This window comes from Triticum urartu, chromosome 7, assembly GCF_003073215.2.
Source record: "Triticum urartu cultivar G1812 chromosome 7, Tu2.1, whole genome shotgun sequence".
NCBI classification, from domain to species: Eukaryota; Viridiplantae; Streptophyta; class Magnoliopsida; order Poales; family Poaceae; genus Triticum; species Triticum urartu.
This window is the reverse complement of record NC_053028.1, coordinates 99122871-99132131: the sequence shown is the minus strand read 5'-3', so window position 1 is coordinate 99132131 and position 9261 is coordinate 99122871.

Sequence of the window (9261 nt, the reverse complement as noted above, 5' to 3'; positions counted from 1 at the left end):
GAAGAACAAGCTACATGAGACTTATGAGAAGCTTGTTGAGGATGTGAACAACCTACTTGATACCCAGGACAATATTCCCAAGGAAAATGAAGTCCAACAAGGTGAACATGATGAGATCACTCCTCCTTTGGACAACAATATTTCAGCTTTGAAGGAACAGCTGGGTGCAATGGATGCTGAGAACAAAGAACTGAAGCAAAAGGTTGACCAGTTGAGGAGCGTTCAGGTTGCCCAAGGTAATGTGATTAGGAATCTGAAGTTTGCTCATTTGAAGGAGAAGGAAAAGTTGAGCACTGAGAGGAGGAATTTTGAGTTTCACATTGCTGATCTTGTCAAAGCTAGTGACAAGAACAAGAGAAAGCTGAAGGACATCAAGGATATTTGTGATGAAGAGTGATTTGTAATCTGACCATGTGGGTCATTATCTTAAGTTTCAAGCATTGAACTATGGCTTGTAATGTGTGAACTAGTGGCAGTTTGAAGTATTTGAAGTAGGGTGTAGCCTTGAACTATGTCTTGTAAGCTTTGAACTATGGTGTCATGATGTTAACTATGTTGTTGACTAGAGTTGTTAAGTATGATGTTAACTATGGTGTCATGATGTTAACTATGTTAGTGACTAGAGTTGTTAAGTATGATGTTAACTATGTTAGTGACTAGAGTTGTTAAGTATGATGTTAACTATGTCATTGATGTTAACTATGGCACCCTAAATGATGGAATGAGGATATGTTGGATATCGTCGACGCCGAGGCACCGTAGATGATCAAATTAGGTTATCTTGGATGCCGTCGACGCCGAGGCACCGTAGATGATCAAATTAGGTTATCTTGGATGCCGTCGACGCCGAGGCACCCTAGATGATCAAATTAGGTTATCTTGGATCCCGTCGACGCCGAGGCACCCTAGATGATCAAATTAGGTTATCTTGGATGCCGTCGACGCCGAGGCACCCTAGATGATCAAATTAGGTTATCTTGGATGCCGTCGACGCCGAGGCACCCTAGATGATCAAATTAGGTTATCTGGGATGCCATCGACGCCGAGGCACCCTAGATGATCAAATTAGGTTATCTTGGATGCGTCGACGCCGAGGCACCCTAGATGATCAAATTAGGTTATCTTGGATGTCGTCGACGCCGAGGCACCCTAGATGATCAAATTAGGTTATCTTGGATGCCGTCGACGCCGAGGCACCCTAGATGATCAAATTAGGTTATCTTGGATCACAGTAGTAGCCACATTCATCACACTTATTAGCAAACAATAAGAAAATTAGGAGCCACAACTAACCAGAAAGTACTCAACCAAAATTAAGCCATAGCTAACCAGAAGCAACACCAAGTTTTCATCACAGCCCAACAATTCCACTAGGTACCTTACATGAAAGTACTCATGACAACCAGAATAAAGATGTTTAGAACATCAACAGCTAACCAGAAGCAACACAAGTTTTCATCACAGCCCAACAAGTCCACTAGGTACCTTACATGAAAGGTGTCATCACAACCAAAATGCAGATGTTTTAAACATCATCACCTCAACACAACTTCACCTGCTCCCTTGAGAACAGTTGAACCACTCAGACATCTTAAAGGATGGCTTCCTCACTCTTCCACTACCTGCAACTCTTGGGGGGATGAACTTGTTTCTTCCTCTTGGCCCAGCAGCAGTAGAGGAACTTGGACCAGCACCAGCAATAGAAGAACTTGGACCATCACCAGCAGTAGAAGTTGCAGTCCTTGTAGTTTTAGCTTTCTTTGTTGCCCTTGTAGCAGGAGGAGCAGCAGCTGCAGCAGGAGCAGAAGGAGCTCTCCTTGGTGCACTGGGAGCTGAAGCAGGAGCAGAAGGAGCTCTCCTTGCTACCCTTGGAGCCCTTGGAGCTGGTGGTGCTGGAGCTGCAGTTTGAGCAGCAGCAGGAGCAGAAGGAGCACTTCTCCTTGGTGGCATGGGAGCAGGAGCAGATACAGTTCTGGGTGTATCATCTCTCCTGTTTTCCTGAAATTATAGCATACAAATGTTTGAAACTGGCATGTGAAATTGTACAAAAACCTACAACAATAGTTACCTGGTGCTGGTTCATTCTCATAGCTAGGGCTGGTTTCAGAGCCTGCTTGCAACTAGTGTATCTATACCCAGTCCTATTGCAATTGCTACAAGTGATAGTTGCCATCCTAGATGTATCCTTTGGAGCTGGCTTTCCAAACTTGCTCTTTCTCCTCTTTGTCTCTTTGTTTCCTGGCTTTTCTTTGAACACTGGTGGTTCAATGTCAGGGGTTCTAGTCTTTGGCCACAAATCAGGCCCAGGCACAGGGAAAACTATTGGACTATAAGCTGCCTTATACATTGGTTTCTTGAAGAAATCATGAACAAAATCTTCTGGCACAAGTCTTGCCTTGTTGATTGCAGAAACACCATGATTGCAAGGTACTCCACACATGTCCCACTTCCTACAACCACATGTATGATACAACAAGTTAACTGCATATGTGCTTTCTCCACTTGTCACCTGGAAGAGATCAGGTCCAGCTTTGATAGACTGACAAAACCTAGAATGATGTTTTGCTTCCTCTAGCTTCTCAGCATATGTTGGGCATATCTGCCACTTAGCAGTCTCAGTCTTTGTCCTATTTGCATTGAACTTCACTAACAACTTTGTCCCGATCCCATCTACCATGGTTCTAATGGGTTTGGCTCTGACATCAAGTATCATCTTGTTAAAAAATTCACTTATATTGTTAACTACCAAGTCAGTTTTTCAATTGTTGTCCATGACATGCCTAGCCCATGTATGTTTTGGTATCCAAAATAGCCATTTCCAAGCTGGCTCACACTCCTTTTTCATGCCTTCCATTGCTGTTACATAACCATGCTCAGTATAGGAATAACTTGCATGATACATGTATTTCTTCAACTCTTCCCCTCTAAAACCAGCTGTTTGAAAGTTCTGATAAATATGTCTAAGGCAGAATCTTTATTTGCAATTGGGGAATACATTGTTTATGGCTGTAACAAGGCCCTGTTTGAATGAACTACAGTTTGAGAATACTACAACAATGCCATGTATGAAATTAATAAACAAAGACAATTAATAAGCAATGCAAGCAATGATTGGAGTAGAGATAGTAGTACCTTTTGCCTGTCAGATATAATACTGTAGTAGCCAAACTTGCCTGGCTCACCAGCAATGGCATATTTTAATTGAGTAAGAAACCAAGACCAGCTTGCTGTGTTTTCCTTGTCCACTATTGCAAAAGCAATGGGAAATATGTTATTGTTTCCATCTCTTCCAGTGGCAGCCAAGATTTGCTGCCCTGTGGTCAACTTTATGAAGCAACCATCCACACCTATCATACAAGATCACAAGTAGATTACCAACAAATTATTGGGTGTGCACATATAAATGTAGAGTCACTAGTTAATTAGTAGGTGTGCACATACCTATGAATGGTCTGCAACCATTAAGGAAACCCTCTTTGCAAGCATTGAGGTAGATGAACAAGCCATGGAATCTTGGGTTTTTGCTTGGATGTAGTTTTAGATGCTTTGTTGTGACAATGCATCTACTTCCTGGATTGGTTTCTAGCACAGCTTCTAGGTAATCCGTTATCCTATGATATTGTGCCTTCTGATCTCCTAGGACTACATTTTTGGCTAGCTTTCTTGCCCTATAGGCCATATGTATAGATACCTCTATTCCATGCTTTTGCTTCAAGTTTGAAATTATAGTCTAGACAGGTGTGTGGGGTCTGTCCTCAACTGTTGCTCACATTCATGTGCCAACCACTTAGCAATAACTTTTGTGCTCTCTCCTACTACTGGGCAGCTGTGGTGCAAGTTCAGTTTCTTTATACAGAATGTCTTCTCATGTGCTATCTGAGAAGCTGCAATGAAAAATGGACAATTCTCAAATTTGCAGACAGCTATAATCCTGTCTGGACAGTTCCTGTGGAAGGCATGGTTCCTATTTTGTGAGATGTGAAAATTAAAAGTGCCCTCCTGAACTGGGTCACATCTAGGAAACAAAGCTTCTTCATAAATTTCTCTTCTGGGTTCTCCCTTTGCTCATCATACCAAACTCTGGGCTTCTTCTTTTTAGCCCTGCTCTTCCTATCAGCTGGAAGCTTCACACATGGTATTTGAGCCCCATCATTATCCTCCTGACTTAGGTCACCAGGGTTGCTCTCCTCATCAGATGAAGGAAACCAATCTTCCTCAATAATCTCATCCAAACTAGCATGAGATCTTGTAGCTGGCCCCTTTCTTTTACTTCCTCTGCTACTTCCTCCTATGTTGCTCCCTTCCTCGTCCTTCTCCTCCTCCTCCTCTGGTGCCTTCTCCTCCTCCTCCTCCTCCTCATCTGCTTCATATGGCTCATCCACATCAGTGTCCCCTTCAATATGATGAAGTGGATCATATCTATGCTTCTTCATTGCCTCAAGCCTAGCAATTATATCCTCATCTGCTAGTAAATCTGTGTCACTATCACTATCAGTGAAATCTTCAGCCATTAGCTCTGGAAGTTTTCTTTTAGTTGCCTTGTATTTCTCTTTTTCTTTCCCCTTTTTCCTGAACTTCTCAATCTCTTCATTCCTCTTCTGCTCCATCAGTTGCTCAATTTGCTCTTGATCTTGGTCTTGCTCCATGAAATACTCATGCCTCTCTTCACCAATCTCCATTGCAAATTCTGGTACTGGTGCACACTTCTGCTTCAAAAATGAACTCTCCTGTGTGTTAATGACCTGCACTGGCACTGGTTGTGGCTTTGTTGGGCTAGGAAACAGTACTCCTGCTGTATCTATCTCATACACCACTGGCACACCTATTTCAGATAATGGAACCTGCTCCTCACAAACTGGTCCAATGTTCAAATCACTAGGTCTTGGAGCATCACTTCTGATGACTGTTATGTTCACCACCTTCTGACCTTTGATAACTAGGTCATCCAACATTTCCTCCACCTTATCATCATCTGTCAGTTCTTCCATACCTGAAACCCCAACACCTGGATCTCTGACATAATACATAAAGTCTGTCATCCCATAACCTTCAAGCTCTATTAGTGCAATCAGATTGTAAAATGTGATATCATCCACATTTAGGCTTCTTTCAAGATTATCTCTGTCATGGAAATGAAATCTGACTTCCCACACTTCATCATTCAATCTACAGTTCAAGTAAAGCAATTCAGTTCAAGTAAACAATTCAGTTAAAAGTTAAAGATTCAGTTAAAAATATAGTTTCAGTTAAAAATTCAGTTAAAAGTTAAAGATTCAGTTATATATTCAGTTAGTAGAAACAATTCAGTTAATGTTTCACTTAAAGATTTAACTAAAGTTTCAGTTAAAAATACAGTTTAAGTTAAAATTACAGTTTTAGTTAAAAATTCAGTTAAAAATCCAGTCCAAAATCCAATTAAAGTAATTTGTTGATGTCGGTAGGAACGACACCTATGGGATCACAAGAATCCCTACTGTGGTTAGCAGGGCGCGGGGTCGTGAGAAGAGCGGATCAAACAGATAGCACACGGTTTGTTTATCCAAGTTTGGGCCGTGAGGATGCGTAAAACCCTACTCCTGCTTTGGTGGATTGTATATCTGTGTTCTTGAGCTAGCTATGGGGCGTGAGGAGCTCCAAAAAGCCGAATCCTTCCTTTGGTCGCCTCGGGCCTCCTTTTATAGAAAAAGGGGTTGCCACAGTGGCACACAGGAGGTGGAAAGGGTACAGTGCTGTGAGGTTATCCCTCGCATCACATGACAAGGCGCATTTAATGCGTCTTGCTTAGGTGTCCTTGCTTTATCGGGGACGGGGGAGAAACATGTCTCGTCCGTCGCCGCTCCTTCTTGTGTCGACACGCGCCCTGGCCAGCGACACCTGCGATGCCATGTAGGTAGGCAGGCAGCTGAGGTGGCACAGTGGTGGGTCTTCATGAAGATCTGCATGCCACCACGCGGGTGCCTGCCCAGCTGGTTGGGTCGGCAGCTGCATGCATGCGGTGGTGGAGGTTTAGTCGGCGTGGGCCTGATGGTGGCCCTGCGGGTGTCCTCGGTAAGGGCCTTGCCGGGGCCCCGGCAAGGGTCTTGCCGAGGCGCCTGCTGTCATCCCCGGCAAGGCGCTTGCCGGGGGCCTTGTGGTCTTCCTCAGCCGGGATCCCGCCAAGGGTTGTCGTCTCCTTAGTGCGTATCTGATCTTGAATGTCTTCACAAAGATCTGCATGCCGCCATGGGGATGTCTCCCGAATCCTTGCCCTTTGGGGGCAGTGGACTCAAGGGTGATTTGCTCCGTAGGCGCGGGACGAGTCGCCGCGGCAAGGGTCTTGCCAGGGCTGCTAGAACTGTCTCCCGGCAAGAATCTTGCCAGGGGAGTCCGCTTCGTCCCCTTTGCTCTTCGTGGTCTTGGCCTTGGCGTCGTTCTAGTTCTCTTGAGCTTCGGTCTTACCCTGGCTCACCTCCCTTGCCTTGCTTGGTGTGGTGGTATCCGCGGCTCAGACTGCCCGTGCACAGTTATAGGGGTACAAAAAGTGTACCCCTCTTTTTGTACACCGACAGGAGCCCCCGGGCCTGGGCCACACATAAGCGCAACGTGTTGTTGGGCTAGGCCCAAAAACGGTGCGCGGGCAGGCGGGGCGGTTTTTACCGCGGTAAGATTCTTCACGCGCTGCGCTTCCCATGATTCCCGCGCATGGCGCGGCATGGGGAGGCGCGTGTGACGTGGGCGGCATGCATGGGGTTGGTTCCCGCAGGCATGCGTCACATCGTAGTAAAGGGGCGGTTCGGGCCTTCCCCATAAACGAAGGGAGGCGCGTGGAGGCGCGACCAATTTACTGAATGGGGCTGAGGCGCGGTCTTCAAGGCGTCCACTCCCCACGATCATGGGGTGGGGAGTGGTCATCTCACCCGTCCCCTCGGTTCTGCACGTCCGCCACGTGTCTCCCATGTGCTTGGGGTGGAAAACGGTGGAGGCGGGAAACCGGGCCGTCGCTGGTTGGGGCGGCGGGTCAGTCCTGGCTCCCTGCGCCTTCCGTATCTTGATTGGCCGAGCGGGGCGGCCGAGCCCCAACCCCGATCCTTTATAAAGAGCGGGAAGGGGGATAGCGTCCCGCATTCTTTCATCTTCTTCTTCCTTCAGCTTCTGCTCCTCCCTTCCATCCGTCATGGAGAGAGGGAATTCTGGTCCTTCAACAGTGGCGGCAAGGGTCGCCGCTCGACAATGCGTCCCTCCTTCTCCTGCGCCTGCGGTGGCAGAGCCAGCCGCGAGGGGAAGGGGGAGGGGGCGAGGCCGTGGGCGAGGCCGGGGCGCTCAGGGAAGAGGAGGAAGGGGTGGCGCGCCGGCCTCGCCTCCGCCAGCAGCTCCTCCTCCAATGGAGGGCCATGTTGGGGATGACCCTTGTGAGTTCTTCGTCAGGCTGCGCCGGCCGCTGCGCCGTCGCCTTCGTCTCCCGACACCATTTGCGCGGGAGATGGAGCTGGATCCGCCGGAGTCGTTGCGGCTGCTGAGGGGCTGCGGGATCAGTGGCACGCGGGTCCGCGTCGACTTCCCCGCCCCTCACGTGATGTATCTTCGTCGGGGATGGAAGACGTTTGCTCATATCCACCGCTTGATGGAGGGGCTCACTCCATTTTAAGCTGATGGAGGGTGGCCTTCTCTCCGTTAAAGTCTTCGGGCTCTTTGGGACCCGTGCAAGGTGCTGCGTGGAGAGCTCTTCTGATAGTGAAGACTCCTCCTCGGGCGGGAGTGACGAGGAGGACAGCGGCAGCAACGACGAGGGTAGTAGGCGGCAGGATGACGGGTCCGACTAGGTGTCGGGTGCCGCTCCGTGCGGCATCGGCGACCCCATCATCCGTGTCGCCGGCTCCTTGAACTTCTCGGGGTCGTCTCCTTGGGCAGCTGGCGTTGGGAGGCTGCGGAAGAGGAAGAGGGCGGGCGGCAAGGCCGTCAAGTCAGAGTACGCGGGCACCGACGCCTTTGACGCGTGCTGACGTCCTGCCGCCTCGTCTTCGAGCTCTGCTTCCGGCGCCGCCATCACCATCCAGCCTTTGGACGGCCACCAAGATGTTCTCTTGGTGTCTTCTGCCACCCGTAGCTCGCCTAGGCGCTCCTTTTGTCCCTTTCGCCTCCTTGACCTGCCTCCTGAGGAGAGGGACAAGAAAGGGATTACGGGCACCTTATCTCATTTTAGTTTGTAAGCCTTCAGGCCTTTGTTGAATTTAAAACTTGTAATCCCATCATTCATGTTTTTCATTCCCTATGGACTATACCTGAGTGGAATGTTTTTTTAATGAAAAAGGGATGCTTGCCGGGTCATTTGTTTGCGGGTGGAACCCACGACAAGGAGTAAATCCTTGATATCTTCAAGATAAACATTTCCTTGCCCGGCAACAGGCCTTGCCATCTCCCCACTTCGCTCGACCTTCCTCACGCCTTCGGCGGAGGCAGGGATGAGGCGGGTTCAGGCTCCTTGTTTCATCCTTTCGCTGCCGCGACTACGACCAAACTTGGCCCCAGGAACGAGCCCTAGGGCCTAGAGTTAGGGGAGCACGGTAGCTTAGGGGAAAACGAGGTTTCACATACCTCAGTCCATAATGGAATGCATGATAAGGGATGAAGAACTTATCTGAAGCTGCAGTCCCCGGCAACCATGGTTCGCCGTGGGTGAATCTTTGCTCTTGCAGCCCCCGGCAATATTGGCTTGCCGGGGGCTAGATGCTGGTCTGTTCCTCTTTTTTTCTCCCCAAGTGGTTCGGCATGGATATCTGTGTGTCCTGTGAACCAAAGAAGCCAAAAGAAAGACAAAGAGACGCACACTCGACCTCTAAGCTAGGGGTTAGTCGCCGCTAAGCACTATCAACCCTAACCAAGGACAAGACTCGACCTAGCATGCATGCTATAACTTAGGGCGCTAGCGCTTCATTTAATTATGCTCAGGGTCTGCGCCTGGCTTTGTACAAAGGGTTACATGCGTCATCGGCAAGGCTCGTACAAAAGGTGGCTTGCCGGGGGGCCCGGCAAGCCGCGCCTCACGGGTAAAACTTGCGAAGATGCTCAATGTTCCAGGAGTTACTCACCGCAAGGCGATTAAGTTGGGTAACGCCAGGGTTTTCCCAGTCACGACGTTGTAAAACGACGGCCAGTGAATTGTAATACGACTCACTATAGGGCGAATTCTTGGCCGATTGAACACGCCGAAGAACTGTTGGAAATATACCCTAGAGGCAATAATAAATTGGTTATTATTATGTTTCATTGTTCATGATAACCGTT